This window comes from Pipra filicauda, unplaced genomic scaffold, assembly GCF_003945595.2.
Source record: "Pipra filicauda isolate LSUMZ 115617 unplaced genomic scaffold, ASM394559v2 scaffold389_size666192_pilon, whole genome shotgun sequence".
In the NCBI taxonomy this organism is placed as follows: domain Eukaryota; kingdom Metazoa; phylum Chordata; class Aves; order Passeriformes; family Pipridae; genus Pipra; species Pipra filicauda.
In genome coordinates, this window is record NW_024104519.1 from 646512 (window position 1) to 663319 (window position 16808).

General features: G+C 39.3%; 2 long non-coding RNA genes across 3 annotated transcripts in view; one reads left to right on the forward strand and one right to left on the reverse strand.

Annotated features, from left to right (window-relative positions):
- The window catches only part of LOC113985766, a 48022-nt gene extending 32098 nt beyond the window's left edge, over nt 1-15924 (forward strand). Inside the window, exons 16-21 of the long non-coding RNA XR_005564922.1 lie at nt 3348-3473; nt 3569-3676; nt 6254-6309; nt 7667-7882; nt 12896-13118; nt 14557-15924. This is a non-coding gene — a long non-coding RNA (uncharacterized LOC113985766). The remainder of the gene's footprint in view (nt 1-3347; nt 3474-3568; nt 3677-6253; nt 6310-7666; nt 7883-12895; nt 13119-14556) is intronic.
- LOC113985767 lies at nt 1549-16554 on the reverse strand. Of its 2 annotated transcripts, none has more exons than XR_005564928.1 (3): nt 16420-16554; nt 4394-4644; nt 1549-2380 (listed from the first exon to the last, which is right to left on the reverse strand). It is a non-coding gene; the product is annotated as an uncharacterized LOC113985767 (long non-coding RNA). The 2 variants fall into 2 exon arrangements; XR_005564927.1 differs by lacking the exon at nt 1549-2380 and adding an exon at nt 3123-3194.
- Nucleotides 16555-16808: the final 254 nt, after the last annotated feature.

Sequence of the window (16808 nt, forward strand, 5' to 3'; positions counted from 1 at the left end):
TAATGATTGATCTCTGTCTCTACAGAGCTTTCACAGGCACTAGGGACAGAGGGACACTCATTAAACTCTAGAGGATGCCCAGGTTTTCACCTGGTCAGATGCATCTATCTTGTTGAGGGGTTGAAAGTTATTGAAATTAGTCATTCAGAAAGATCTTTCATCAAGAGGCAAAATAGATCTAAATTTACTTTAAAAGTCAGCTTGTTATGTGTCAATTACTAGGAGCTGCAAATTTTTTGCCTACAGCCCCTTTTAACATGCTGTTTAATTATCATTTGTATAGGAGCTCCTGGGCAGCTCCATGCAGATACAAAAATGGTATTAATTGTGTAGGTAGTGCATAGGCAGAGTATGATGTAATTAGCAATATGAACATGCTATATTCATAAACATCCAGAAGACTCAGGTGCTGAACAAATTAGTAAAAGGTAAAAAAGCCAACCTGATAAATGGTATGGTAATGATGTTTTGATATTATCTCATGGCCAAGTGACCGCTTTAAGAGAACCTGAAGATCTCCTGAGTTCCTAATTGACTGTGACAGATTGGTACTAATTAGATAATCATGATACCAGCGGAAAATGAATTGATGGGGACACACAAAACCGGTGACATGCAAAAGGACACCAGGAAGGGCTTCCTTAAGCAGGAGGATGCTTCAGTGAGTTGAAAAAATACCTCATATTGTTCTCCTTTCTGCTCGCTGGCTTTTGGTTTTGTGGCCTTTTTAAGTATATGGTAATTCTTTTATCCTTTTTATGTTTTATTTAATCTCACAGTATCAGTGTTCCAGCTGGTTTAAACAGAGAACATTCCTGTGACCTCTGTCAGAGAGAAAGTGTTTTAAATTTTCTAAACTTTTCCTATTATAAAATCTCCTTTTAAATACCTGACATATGCAGATAACCTGTACTCAGATTAGTCTGGTATCAGGGCTTTTTGTTGCTACTGCTTTTATGCAATAAGCTGTGCACAAGCAAAATTTTACTTAGTCATGAAGATCCTCTTAATGTTTCCAGCATAGCAGAATATTGCAAAGAAATAAAACTTTAAAATTACTCATTTCACTAGGCTGTGCCTTCACTTGAGGCCAGCTGCTAGAATATAACCTTCCTGGGCCTGTGCCATTGCCAAGAGGTAACTGGTGTATGAATGTACCAAATAAAAGCTGTTGCAAAGGTGTTCTCGTGGTCTAGAAGTCCTGTCTAATTTTCTCTGGATGCAGCACAATTTCATATTTCTTTAATTATGTTTCAGTCACATGTATAAAACCAGTCCTTCAGAGCTGAAATGACTGCTGCTTTTGATTCATCACGTAGGGGCACATTTTAATTCTCCAAGAAGGTTAATAGCTTCATGCATCCATTGTTTAAGTAATTCCTTAAATCCTCAATGCTTACATGAGCAACTTTACTGGCTTATACTTTCTTTTATTGAAATATATTACAGGAAATACCTTAGAGCCTACTTCATTAAGTTTCCTCGTAAAATGCTGTATGTCTCAGAAAGAAAGAATACTAATCTGTAATACTTGTTTTTAAAGGGAGACCTCAACTCTTTACTCAAAAAATTGCAATAAGTATATCTCAACCTCATTAAATACAGCAATAGGTGCTCCTGTTCTGATGCTGCTGAAGCCACTGAAAAAAGATTGCTCTTCCTCAAGGATCAGTGTAAGACCAGGACTAGAATAAAGTTAATTAAGAAAATGTTGATTCACCGGTATTTTCCCCTCAGGTTATGATAGTGTTACTCATTGCTGGGTAAAACAAAAATCCCCATAATTTCCAAGAATTAGCTTTTTTTATTATTATTTTGAGTATACAAAGATGGAACTGCAGCATGATGGAGCTGAGATTCAAATGGGACTCCCTGGAGTTGCGTAGCTGCTTGTGAAAAGCTGTGTCATTTGAGATGGTCCTGTGGGTTCCTAATGAATACAATTGCTTTCCTTGGTGGTGCTCTTGCTACAGCTGGTTTAGTAAAATTCATTCACTGATGATGCTGGGCAATCTACCTCAGTGAAAATGTATTGATTTCCTGTAAAGTCCGTTTTTGGAAATGTTCTTACACTGTTTTTTTACATATGTTTGCTCATAATTTAATTGCTGTACCTTTAAGCTACCACTCGTGCTGACATAGCTTAAAGAGCCATACAAAGCTGCAGAAAGGTTCTTTTGCAGACAATTGGCATAAAGAAGGAATTAAGGCTTTTTAAAAGCTAAATTCTTTAAGATTTGTGTCAGCTTGTTGCCTACACTCTGTTGACACTTTATCTAAACTAAGTGTTGACTTCATGTTTAAGGGTTTATGCCACCAAATTATTAGGCTCAGTAGGTCAAATGGTGCATATTCAGGAGTTTTAAAGACATTTTCACAGCTGAAAAAAACACACAAGAAAGAGAAGCTTAATGTCTGTTTTAAAACTGTTAAACCTGTAGAAATTCCTGAAGCATAAAGTGGAAAGCATTGCTGCTTGCTGTGCTTGGTCTGCACCAAGGGAAACTGTGTGATGGGACATTTCCAATGAGGAAGGGAAGGAAAACAGTCTGAGCAGAGGAGAACACAGCAGTGATGGTTATTGCATGAAAGATGATTAAAGCAATTACTAATGCACTCTGTGCTTAATGGATATCTGACTGTGACTGTCTCCCATTGATTCTCCCAAACAGTGGCAGTCAGAAATACTGCCAAGCACCTCCTTTTTTGTGCAATTTATTTCAATCTCATTATTTACTTCACTTTGTAAAATATGCTTCATATTTTACTGCTTAGAGAAAATGAAGAAGGCAATAAAAAGCTGGGGGTGAACAGCAGTGGTTTCCTCTGCTGAAGAAAGAGCTGTTGGCACTGGATATTGGACAAACCTCCTTAGCAATAAGGGCAGGTAGATCAATTTTTAAAAGGCTGGCAGTGAACACTCCATATTTCTAAATCTTGGAAGCTGGGTCTGGATGCCTTAGCTGAATATATACTCTTCTGTAGCCTAAAACTTCTTAGATGTGATGTAAGAATCATTGCATGACATTTTCTGATCTCTATTATATGGAAGACCAAATCTGTCGATCACACTGATCCCTTTGGGTCTTAAAATCTTCCAGCCTATTGCAAGGAAGATTGCTGCCATTTAACTGCTGTACTTGGGGTACAGGTCCTGAGAGCTTCACACACCTCTGCTGGTTTACCTTCAGTTCCTGGAAGAAGTTGAGAATGATGTTTAGTTGCTTCCCAAATTTATGGGTTTCATTTAATTCATATTTTTTCATTAAAATTTCTAGGTCTGTAGTTTTTGTTTTAATTGTTTGCTGTAAGACTTTATTTCAGTTCTGTATCCTCTCACCTTACAGGATAGCAAACAAGGCCTGTGGACATTCATGCTCAACTCATTCCCAGGGATTAGGATTAAAACCATGCGAAGTTACTTTGTTTATTTGTATTTTTAATCCTCGTTTGGTACTACCATTAATACTCAGGTTTGTTTATTTTCTTTGTGGGGTTTTTATTTGTTTATTTGTTTTCTAGTGCCTTTAATACATCACACTTGAGCTATTGTTGAACCCCTTCACAGTTCATCAGTGCAGCACAGCTCCCTGCTGAATTGGGATGAGCTGGCTGAGTCAGCTGACAGAAGGAAGAGAGGAAGTTTGACAGCAGCACAGACTTACTTGGGCTTAAGGTGAGAATGACCTAACATTTGTCATCTGTTGTTTATTCTCTTGGCCTCTGCTGTATGAGGAGATCTAGTTGTGGATGGCTCCATTGGAGCTTTTATTGTTAGTGCCGCCGTGTATTTATGGATTTGTTTGGCACTTTGTGGGGAAGGTGGAGAGGTTTGTACAGTGATCCTTGGAGATGTTGTGTCTTCAGCGAGGAGAAGGTTTGCACAGGAGGAAGTGCCCGGGGAGTGCTCACTCTCTGGGCTCAGCAAGGACTCTACTCATGGTCATGGGGCCAAATTCAGGTCTCAGGACAAACATCACTTTGCTGGTTTGCCAGTCATATAATGTGTACCAGGTCATTACAGGCCAGTGAACCACATATACAAGCACCTTGGTGCAACCTTTTTTTACAGGTATCTTGTGATAAACTGGTCAGTCTGCAATACCAAACTGACAAGGGGTTGGTTCAGACCATAAGGTAAGAGAGAAACTTCTCTTGAAGAAGCAGCAGGAATTTTTTTGGTTACAAGTACAAAACAAGATAAATACCACATTACCTTTGGGGTCAACTGCCTCTGTGGACCCCTGTCAGGAGTGTTTCTAACATTTATGCATCCTGCACAATTTAGGATCAGAGATATTTTTTTTTTTGCTTTTTTTTGTCCTTAATCTTGCTGTTCAAAATAAACTGTAGCAAAATGGGGCAGCACTTTGATTGCTGTAATCATACCTACCGCACTTAAACGTTCTGAAGTGTTCTTCATCTCCTAATTTTCAGCTATCGGTAGTGTTTAGGACCCACTTTGCTTCCTCTTGAAATCACAGCTTCTGAGACAGAGCACCATAAGAGGTTGTCAGCAGCCTTTTCAACTCTGAACTCCTGCTTTTCAGCACCTCAGTGATATTTTTTGTCTCTTCCTTTGGGGGAGAAGAGGACAGGAAGCTCTTTTGGATCATGATGGCTCCTTGTTCTTTCCTGATTATGCTAAAATTTCAAGGATAACATTAAGAAAAACGACCTAGAAAATTATTGTGCTGATTCCTTTTCTAGTTTAATGGGCACTAACTACTAATTGCCTTTGTAAAACCTAGCCTAAACTATTTTTTTTCTCTCCTCCTTTATTTTATCAACAAATTTAATTAAACTGACCACAAAAGAACCCAGAAATGTGAATACCAAAGATATTGGATTTGTTGACAGATATGAATGTGTTAATTAGCCTTCAATTCAGCCACATTAAGAAAATGAAGTCTTCAGTACACATCTCTGTTGTTTTTTATTAAAACTAAGGAATTAGAAAAATAAAAAGTGTCAAAGAATAGATAATAAAGCTTTCAGCGTATTGAGACAATATTGGTAAATCTTAGTGATGTGCTGTTTATAAAAAAAGGAAATATAATGCTAAAATTCTAATGAGAATCTGCACTGTTGACTCTCCTTCTAGCTGTGGGAACAAAGCAATTTATACTCTTTTCTGGAGCTATTAAAATTGTTTCTTTTCTGTTGTATGCTTTTGCACTTATGGTTTTTTCAAGTTCTGCTCCTGTGGGTCTCCTTTCTCCTTGTTTCTTATTGGAGTGATGAGGATCATTTGAGTCAAACCCATTAACTTTCGCATGGTTTTCAATCAAGACCTTTGCAAAATGCCCAATTTCACAATGGCTTTAATGGAAAATATGGATTGCTTCATATTTGATTTAGACCTCACCCCTCTGCTTGTTTTCTGGTTTTTCCTCTCAGGCTATGCAGCTTTGCATGATTTTTCTCAGTCTTTTCCTGGTATAAGCATGTATGTTGGACAATTGCTCTGCTTCTAATTGTTTTTGCACTGCACTGAAAGTCATTAATGTTATTTGTAGTGATGCGCTTGCAGTTGGGATCCTGGAAATTAAAACATTCAGTGGGAAATCCCAGCTCTGCTGGAGTTAAGGAAAAATCCCCATTGAGTGAACATTTTTTCCTATCTGTCTAGGCATCCAGGTCGAAATATAATTAGACCCTGGTTTGTCTCCATCTCATCTTTAACAGAGATATTAACAATCTTTAATAGAAATAGTAACTGTAGTTGTTGTAGCTGATACATTACAAACTGTTAGTTTACTCTTTCCAGGGAAATTCTTCGACATAGGATTCTCTCCTGAGCCAGTCCAATTGAAGTGGAAGTGACAGCCCTGCCTAGTGATCTTATTTAAGGAATTGGAATGTCCTTTCTCACTGGTGTCAGAGCCAATTCCTGCCGAGGCAGTAAGAGCACCTACAGCCAGGAGAGTTTGATAGGCCCTGGCTTTCCTTAAAAGCATTTCTCAGGGTTGTTACTGTCTTTTACTATTGAGTGCATTCTGAAAATATACTTTTCTGGAGTATCCAGACACTGCAATATTTACCTAACTATTAAACTGAGAGTATACAATATATGAGCAAGTGACAGTGTGTTTTTGATGGATAAAGTGGGCTTTTACTGCAGAAGAGGTGATTTCTCTTAAAGGTGTTGTCACTGCCTGAAAGGAAGAATAAACAGAATAAACAGACAGGGAAGTGGCTCTATAGGTATGATTTTTCTGCTGAAGTGATTTTGTTGTTCTTTTGGCTGCAGGTGGAAGAAAGTGTTCGCTCTTTCCAAGTGACGTAAAAGCATCTGGAAAAGTGAAGGTAATGGACTCCAGATAGAGTTTTTTTCAAAGGCTTATACTGAATATGACAAATATTTGTGATTGCATCACTCAGGCCTTATGAATAAATGGAAACTTTTTAATTTATGTGATAGTTTTGCTCTCAGAGCTCTATTTCCAAGGAGCCCTAACACAGTAATGGGCAGGGCTGGTAATGGGAGTGATTCCTCTCACCCATTGTGAGTTTTTGGAATGTAGTATTTGTGTGTAATTCATAAAAGTATGGTTTTCACTCACTAAAGACGTGTCTTCCAGCTTCAACAGGTCTAATACACAACTACACTTCTCAGCCTGCCTACAACCAAACAAACAGAGTTTGCTCATTGCGTAGATTCAAAACAAGGGGAACAGCAATTATTGTCTAAATATAAAAGAATTAAAGAATTTAAAATAATAAAAAAGGAGAGATAAAAAAAATCTAATATGGCCATGGGGTCCTTCTTAGTTTACAGGAGGCTTCTTCCACAGACTCTTTTTGTGATGCCTTTCCTTCATTTTGACCTTCTAGATTTTGGCCCGAGAGCATCCTCAGTGCACAATTGATAAAGTCATGCTCAGAGGAATGGTAGCCAGAGACAGCCTCAGTAGGAACGCCCTTTTTCACTCACTTCCCAGTTTGTACTGGATGTCTTAAGAACATGATAGGGATTTCTTTTTTTTTTTCCCCAGTCATACCACATTTCAAAAAGGCCAGCTTGGTTTCTTGGGTTTTCATAAATGTGGGTTGTCGGGTTTGTTGTCTTTTTTCATTTCCCTGGTGAAAATCTGATGTCACAAATGCATTCAGAGCGTACAGAAACCCTGAGAGAAAAGAGCAGATTTGTTTATTAATATCAGCACCGTGTTACTTTTTGTGGCAGGGAAAGTGTAAAGGCAGAAAATTATTCAAACCCCATGTGTCCTGACTGCAAAGTGAATTTGTAGGAATCCAGAGCATAATAAGCCAATCGACTCGCTAGACAGTATTTTTAGTTTTTTGCTGGTTTATTTCATTATTTTCATTTAATGCCATTTCCAAGTCTCTCCAGCCTCTCAAAGTGAGCATATGGGCAGTATACAGATATCACAACTATGTCTTAATATCCAGCTGCTATTTGTGTGCAAATGGGGACTGGCTGCATGGCTGGCTGGAGTACCCTGAGCGAACCTGCTGCTTCCAGAGAAATATTGCAGAATAATTTTAGTCAATTGCCTTTTAATTGGGATAGTTGCTGATCCCTAACATAGATTGTTGAGAAGTCACGATAGCAGAGAGAAAGCAGATTGAATTAATGGAAGTATGGAAACTGTTTAGAGGGGAGGAAAGGGAGCTCACACTTTCTTCTCTGCCTTTACAGACAGAGGATTGGGGTCACAAAAACTCCGTGTGGGTTTAGCATCCTTGAAAACGCCAGGAACGGAGTAATTGGATGACTGGTACAGGCTGTGGATGCAGCTCTTTCATCACTGCCCCCAGTGAATGGAATTCTTTCCCTTCTACATTTAAATCTAATACAGACCTTCAGATTTCGCTGTGGATGGTTTCACCTCTGAGCTGAGCAGCAGCCCGAGAGGTAAGGTTTGGATAACTGGAGCAAATCATTCAAAACCCTTTTCTGAGCAGTGCATTATGCATGCACCAGTTTTAAAAATGGACAATTATAAAGACACATCTTTTAAAAAGTGCTTTTGTAGTGAGTAAAACAAAGTGATTTCTTCATGCTCCTGTGCAAAATGGGTGGCTACAAAGCATGTGCGTAGATTTCTGGAGATAGAATACAAAGGGGATGATAATAATAACCTTTTTCTGTTGCCAGAGAGTCTGCACAAAGATTCCATCAGCATTTTGCACAGCATGATAAAAAATGTGTTAAATCCTCCTCATCAATGGAGGTTCAAAGTGAAACAGAATCAAGCAGAATACGGTGCCCATAAAGAAAAGAAATAGCTAAATGATATTAAGGAAGCCGAGATAACTGAAAAAATTAACAGCACAATAGCTTATAGAATCTGCTTCTGCTAACAAAAGGCAATCTTTAGTGCCCAGTATCTCCATTCAGTCTGAAAAAGAAAGGTAGTTACATTCTGGAATGAACAAAACAGGAAAGGCAAGATGCAGTCAGGGACTTATTCTTGACTCCAAACTGCCTTGGGCATCATTCCACATTGAGGTGTTGGCAGAGAGAGGAAGTCTCTCTTTTTATTGAGAGGTGAGAGTTCAAGTATCTTAACTTCAAAATTTAAATTATCAATGTAAAATCATGCTTTTCCTGTTTTGTTCATCTGTTGCTTCTCCATGGGAATCATATTTCGGAGACTTTTTCCCATGTAAGACTCCTGCTTTGTATTTGTGGTTGAAACCAGATGAGACAAAAGTGTTTTGGGGGTTGCTTTTTGTTATTTTGCTGTTTACAGCTACATATTTGTCTTCAAAAGCAAAGGTCAGAGGGTTGTATTAATTAGAAATACTTCAAAAACTTGTATCTCAGAGCTCTTCAAGAGCCAGAATAATAAAGAACAGAATCGGAAAAAAGAAGGTTAAGGGAAGATGAGAAAAAATTTAATATACCTTTTTTAGACTTATATCTTATTCTCTTATGTACAGAGAAGCTTTAAATCAAGCAAATTAAACCTTAACATGGTTCACCTTTGAGCACAGGGCATAAGTGAGACACCTCCTGAGGTCACTGAGCTACTGCAGCAGCCCAGTAAGAGCCAAAGTAATTTTGTTTAAATTCAAAACAGGTTCTGGCAACACATGCCCATCTGCCACCCCTCTGGCTGAGAGTCAGGTCTGCAAAAGTAGTATAAAGATGTAACTCCTTGCTTCTTGTCTGATTTTTTTTTTACCCCTTCAGGTGCCTCTAAGAGCTTTCCATCTGCCTATATCAAGTTCTCCAACAACATGAGAAAATAGGTCATGAATGCAGGGGGACAGAGAGGCAGGTTAAAAGAAAGAGGGGAAAAGGCAGCAGTTTGTTGTTGGAGAATAGATGGAGATGGATGGAGGCTCTTGTGGAAGGGCCTGGGGAGGGAGGAGGATGTTACTGAGCTCAGGGTTGAAAGTCACTAATACTGGTTATTTTATCAATATAGTTAGTTAAATATTCTGATGGACCTTCAAATGTTTTTGACAGTTCTGCAGTGTTTGCATCTGCCATGAAAATAATCATGCATTCCTGGGAATTGGTAAATGTGCCAAAAAAAGAGGCAGTCTCCTTCATTTATCCTTGTTTTATGCTTATTGTAACTCATGTTACAACATGATGAATTAATTGTGTCTTACAGTGCTACAGGTTGACTGCATCAAATTGGATGAGTGTAAAATACCTCAGTGCAGTAATTACCATATGCTTCCAAAAAGGCATATGCAGAAAAGCATATGACATGATGTATGTATGGCCATAAGTAAAGAAGAAAAAAGAATACTAACACATGACTTTTTTAAGGGGAAAAACTTACATGGGAAGCAGAATAACAGTTCTGATGGTCAGGGAAAATATGGGACAAAAAATATAGAGTCAGAAGTCAGTGTTGGGAAGTGAGAGAGGCAGAGAGGATGGGGCAGAGGCCTTGCAGATGTTGACTAATGGATGTTGAAAATTGAACCAGGTGTTATCTCCCAGAAGAAAGAAGCAAGTGTAGGTGTAAATATGCAATTTTTGAACTTGAAGCAACTAGAGTTTTGAGTTAAAACTGAATAATATCGCTGTGGAACATTTAGCAGGAATTGGCGTGCATACAAGTTCAGCCTTGCATGGACAGAAAAAGATAGAAAAAGAGGAATAAAGAAGACTGTCTTTTTTAAGCATTTGGGTTGCACTTTGTGGTGTTGGAGAATACAAATAAAGAAGGGATTTCAAGGAATCATTATGATTAAATGAATGAAAATAGTATGGTAGGATTCTGATTTGCAGCTTAAATGATGTTAAAACTGAAACAAGAAATATGAAACTGTGAAGGCAGGGGAGGTTGTTTGTAGGGTTTTTTTGTTTGGTTTAGAAAGGATACTCTTTTTCCCACAGTTTGGGCTACAGATGGGTCTCATGGGATTTGCTTTCCAACATAAGGGAGATATTCAGGCTTTCAGATTTCATTACCACTTTCTTCATTATTGTGCCTTGAGGAGCTATAAATAACACATGGCTAATTTGTGAATATGGCACATTCCAGGGGATGTGTGTATTTTAATCAGGGCACCTTCTGACATTTGGTAATTGGTTTACAAATTTGTTATATAATTTCATGAGTGTTAAGTTGCTAGGAGGAAAAAAAAAATCTAAATTTATGTGGTCTAAAATCTGCCCTCATTGGACCCCCACAGCAGCTGGTGCTCCTGCTAGGTCTAACTGAGGACAGGTTTTGAGTCAACAAGTACATAAACTGGCACCATTTCTTTATTTCTTATAGTTTTAGTAAAGTAATTAGTAGCTACATTCTTCATTACATCTTTTTTTTTAAATTAAAGCTTTTTTATATGTGTGTGCATATATCACTAAACTGCTTTTAAGATGCGGGTAAATTTTGTCTGGTGAGAAATCTGGTTTTGTGTTGGAAGGTGCATGTTTGTTATTGGGGTATTTTTTTTAGGCCTGCTTGTAGGAACAAGTGTCGCCAGTGAACAAATTGTGAGCTTGGATGCTGCCAAAGTCAGTTCTAAGGCTGTTTTGTGTAATATTGTTCTCCTGCAGCTGGGACATCCAGTCCCTGGAAATGGGCTGGCTTATGTCTGAAATAATAGACATATGACATGGATTAATACGGAATATTATCGCCCATTTTTTGTATTATTGCAATCAAAAGTACAGACACACTGAAAAGTCATCTCATTTAAAATCTTAATTATTGGCTATTAGTTTTCTCTTTTGCACAGAACAAGACATACCTGACTGTGTTTCCAAACTTTCCTTACTTCTCTGGCTATACTTATTGCCACACAGCATTTAGTGTGTTAATTAACTGCTAACGAATGAATATTTCAGCTATAGACTACAGTGCTGTGCTTGTTCATTTATATTATTACTCATTCGATAAAGGCAATATGTGCCAAACAGCAGGATCCGGTGGGAACATCTGCTAGTGAGCAGCCACAGGCAGGAGAGCAGCTCACAGGAAGAAATCCACTCTAGTAATTTACTGCATTTTAATTTTACTTACTCATTTTAGGGAAGGCTGTGGGTCGTTCAACCTATTTGTGACAGGCCATGGGGTTGGTTACTGCCATTTTGGGTAAGAGCATGGGGGGGGGGGGTCTGTCCGCCATTTTGGGTAAGGGTGTGGGGTCAGTCCACCATTTTGTGACAGGCCATGGGTCACTCCGCCATTTTGTGACAGCCCAAGAGCCCAGTCCACCATTTTGTGTCAGGCCACAAGTCAGTCACCACCATTTTGAGACAGGTCATGGGGGCAGTCCACCATTTTGTGATAAGCCATGGGACAGTCTGCCATTTTGGGGCAGTCAGTGAGGTCAGTCCACCATTTTGTGACAGGCCATGGAGTCACTCCCCCATTTTGTGACAGCCCATGGGGTTGGCTGCTGCCCTTCCAGTGTGGGCCAAAGGCTGACTAAAGCTCAAGGGGATGGGGTGGAGCAGTGGCCATCCCATCTACACAGAGTTTGCCCAGTTCCCCTCTACTTCCCACCTCATTGTTTTGAGCCAGTCAAGCATTCCTCCAGTCTCCTACAGTCGTGGTGCAGGAAGCCACTCACAGATAGATAATTTAAACATCTGGACTGGCAGGGAACTCCACTCATTCTGTCTCCCTGTGTCCCACTCCTTTAGGGCAGAACTGATTTAAAACATAGCTACAAAACATATTGAGGTGTCTCATAAGAGTTAGAACATCCCAGAAATGCTTCTCTGGCTTCCTTTGGCACTGAATCCATGTTTTTGCTTCCAGAGTAATCTAAAACATTATTTACAAGTGTGTTGTACTACAGCCCCCTCAAGTCTTTGGACTTGAATCCTGGCTCGTTAGCAGCAAATAATGTGGCCTAGAAACTGAAACAAGGTTCACAAGGTCTTGGAAGCTCCGTAGGAATACGCAGGCATGAGGGACTTGTACCCTCCATGTCGTGAGCTGTGGGTAACTGATAAGATCAGACAGTTGAGGGGGAAAAGAAGATCAGCCCTGAACTGGAATTCTGAGGACTTCTATGCTTGTCTTACATTTTTCAAGTTCTTCTACACATAACCAATGCAATATTAGCATTTTTAGACGGATGATAAGTAAAAAAAAGTAGTGTAAGAGTCCACTTAAAGCCTTTGTGATTTCTTCTCCCTAATTTTACTCCATTTTTGTTGCAGCAAGGATCCCATCAGCCCAAGCCGCAGCACCGGGTATGAAGGTGAAATTTGTCTGGCCAGCCGAGTGTCCCTGCTGTCCATGCACAGCTGCAGACAGGGCACTTGCTGCCCCATATGCCGAGGAGCACAGCCGCCCGTGGCATGTTTTAACATTAAAAATGCCAAGCACCTGCGACAGGTTTTGGCATCTGTCACTGCAGCGTGAATTGAGGCAGCTTGGGCTGTACGAGGCTGGCTCAGACCAGGCAAGGTACCAAAAGTTTTGCCTTTCTGTTCCAGAGCTTCACCTCTGCTGGCGTATGGAAAACCCTCTGAGGCTCCAGGTGCTGTGGAGCTTGTATTTGCCTTCTGCAAAATGCTTCTGGAATTTTAGGATGATTTACATCAACGTATCCCTCTGCCACTGCGCCAGGAGGAGTGATGAGGGTGCCTGAAACACTGCAAGGATAAGGACACAGGAGAACCACACTCAGAAACCAGGAGGAGAGTCCCCATGAGGAAGGTGAGTGACTGCAATACCATGCCATGTTGCCCAAGAAAAGTCACAATTACTTTCATGGTGCTTGGTGGAGATTCTTGTATGTGGCTGGAACCTGAGGCTTGAAAACAAATAGGAAAGGGGTATTTCTGCAGAGTCTGATGGATAACAGCTCCTGCACTCCTGCTGAACCAAAGTCCTGGCTTCTCCTGTTGAATTCTGGAGCCAGCCCCTACTCCCTTGGACTCAAGTGTGGTACAGCCTTGCCAGCAGCCCTGGTGGTGCTCTTTGTCAGGGATCTGGATGGGTTTTTCCTTATTTTTTATTTTTTTTTTTTTTGGTGCATCACAAAACTGCTTAAACAAATTACTTTTGAGGATTATAATCTTCCTTACAAGAATTGCTTCTCTGTAGTGTATCTTAGACAACTCATTTAAGAAACCATAGTAATTTCTTGTAAGAAGCAGTGTGTCCTCTCTTTGTTAGCTGTGGTATTTATCAGCTTGAGTTTCATACAGACTCCCTTCTTTCAGTCTGGGTTTTTCTTGAGAAAAAGCCAGTATTGATAATAGTGTTTTAGAAATAGGTTTTGTCAGTTTGTGGGATCTTTGAGGTTGTCCAGGCAGTCACTGGTGGGTTTTACTGGGCTGGATTCAGCTATGCAATACTGTAACTTCAAATATTGTGGGTTTTTTTAGTGTATATGGCCATAAAATAGAGACTTTGCCATAAAGTAGATTAAGGAAGATCTTTGATGCTTTTATTCAAAGCACAGCTCTTCCAGAAGGTGAGCATTAACAAGATGGTGGTGTCACATTTTCATGACAAGGTTCTGACTGAGCAGATCATTAGAGAGAAAAGGATCAAAGCCACTTCCACACGTTACATTTTGGGTGGACATGAGTGTGTCACTGGTAAAAAAGCTCAAGTAGCGAACTTCACAGGAGGGGAAGCTCACTCCTCCTGCCTTTCTCTCCTTTGCAATTTCCTTTCTGTGAGTCACAAACTTCTGGAATTTCAAAGCCCTGATGTTTTAATCCAACTGCAAGGGCTGATATAACTACGATAAGAGACTTAGACATCAGAAAAGTTGTTGGGTCTCCTTCATCACTAGTGGACAAAACCCAAATACCATGTTAAATTATAAAGTGTTTAGTTCTTACTGTCTCTCCAGTAATCTCCTTGGTCTGAAATTGCCTTTTTTTTTAGGAAGGGCTACTTATCTAACAAAAGACTGAATAAATTCACTAAGCACAGAACAAAAATTTCTAGCCAGTGCAGTAAACTGGGAAGTTTTACTTTCTAAATTTTAGTAAATTAGATTTCTAATTAATTTAATTCAATTTATTAATTTAACTTAAATGTTTAAATTTTACTAAATTGGAAAGCTACTTTACCATGTAAACCTATAATCTTTCTCTGCCCTGTATCTACTGGTGGGACATTTGGTGCTTTCTTCCAGGGGTATGGAATACGTAACCTAGAGCCCAGAGGCACAGGGAGCTGTTAGATCCTCATCTCAGGGTCTGCTGCAGGCACGAAAGGCCCTTCCACTGCTTGATAAAGTCTATTGAATGTGTTGGATTGCCATTAATCATGTTCATCTCTGAGTGGGGACCAGCTCCTTGAATATCTCCAGGAAAGCAAGCAAGAGCTGCACCGAAGTTGTGTTCTTCAACAGGATTGTAAGATGTGTAGCCAAAGTGCTTCTCAAACTTTTTACAGATACTCCAGCACATTTGGAGCATTTGACAGAAAAGAATAGGCAAGGGCAACAATGATTGATCCATGTTTTTAAGAAAAAAATTGGAGCCATATTTCCACCGGGGGCTTCAGAGGGACATTGATATATTTATCGTGAAAGAGCTGACGAGCGCCAGCCTTTGCATCACTAAAAATGTAGCCTGCTGCAAGAATTTACAGCTGGAAGGGAAGATTCATGGCCCCTCTCTTTATTTATTGGAAAAATCTCTCGCAGCTGAGTAAAGACATAAATATAAAATTAAATCACAAAAACTACTCTGAAGTAGTGCTAAGGTTACTTCTTGAACCTACAGGGCCAGGACAACGTAAAACTAATGTTGAAACACAATTGAGATGAACAGTATTTACTCATTCATTATGACAAACACCACTTTACAGCTAATATGTAAAATCACAGATTATTTGAGAGGTTTTGCTATATTCTTGTATGCAATGCTTAACAGAAGGACTCAAGGACAGCACATTAGATAAAGGTACATCCATGAATTTCTGTCCTTATGATTTATAGCTTTCATGTCACTGTAAAATTATTTTTATAGTTCATTTTACCAGTGCATGGTGCAAGAGAACTTTATATGCTTTTGAAAAATAGCTTCATAAACAACAACAGTCTTTGATATAAGTTCTTTGAGTGCATAGATATGGGTGTGAATGCCTGGATTAGGTTAATATTCTTTGTCCTTTTTAGGTCACTGCAGATATTTTAGGTGGCCTCAGCTCCATGGGCTGAGGAGCGTAGGAGACAGAGCAGGTTCCTCCCGTTAGCAGCCAGGAGAAAGGGGGCAAAAGACAACCCACCCCCAAGAAAAATTAGTGTTAATGTGTTATTTTGGCTAAGACAGTCCATAATCTCTACACAGTGAGTTTTCATCTCTAGATCTTCCAGCTCTTTATCTCAATTTTGCAGGTTGCAAAACTGATTAATTACACTAGCAACATCACTATAATTAGTGCTGATTATTCTCCGAGCTTTTTCTTCTTTAATCATCTGTTTAATTTGAACTAAATCCCTATTTATCCAATAGTGTAGGTTTTAGCATCGGAAGACAGAGGATTTTGCTTAAGTCTTTCCACCTTGAACTCAGGTATTGTTATAAAAGCTTTGGGAATACTTCTGTGGGATTATAATGATTATAACTAGATCAGGATTTGGCGTTTTTTAAATATCTGGTCATCTGTCAAATGTTTTGATGGTATAGCTAGCACTTTGTTTAAAAATCTAGGAAAAAGAGATGAAAAATAACATCCTGGAGACTCTCCTAAATTCCCTGCCATATTTACACCATTACTCCATAACAGAATCTATGTTAAGCCATGAGGGACAATAGTTTGTCGGCCAACCTGGAGAAGTTTGAATTGTCTTTAATCAAGAGCTGTCAGGATAAAAGAAAGTGCGTGGAAGCAATATGTGGCTGTTTTTCAAAACATAAATGAAACAAAATCTGAAGAAATAAGGACTGTACAGCACTTGTACATGATGTGCTCTTTATATTATCAAAGCCTGGTTTATGTTGACATATTGTACCATGACAGGCGAAAAGAAAAAATAAGTAAAACGTACAGCTGAGGTGGAATGATGTAAGAGAGGGAAGCAATACTTGCTTCACCTCAAATCTTTCAGTAGGTCTGGAGCTGATAGTTCTCCTTCATTAACACCTCTCTGTTGGGGCTTCTCTCTCCTTTCATGTCCCCCCAAACCACTGCAAAAATAATTACTAATGATGATGAATAGGTTTTTTCTATTTTCAGTTTCCTCTATATGAAAATCTTTATCATTCTCTAACTACATGAAAAGTCAGTGTAATTCTCTGTAATTCATGAGCTCGGGGCATTTTGCCCATTAGGATCTTTTTTTTTTTTCATCATTTTGGTAGCTGCAGCACCTCTTCTCAAAGTGAAAAGAAACATAAGTCACCTCTTGGTCCTATCCTAAACCCCTGCTTAGGTAAG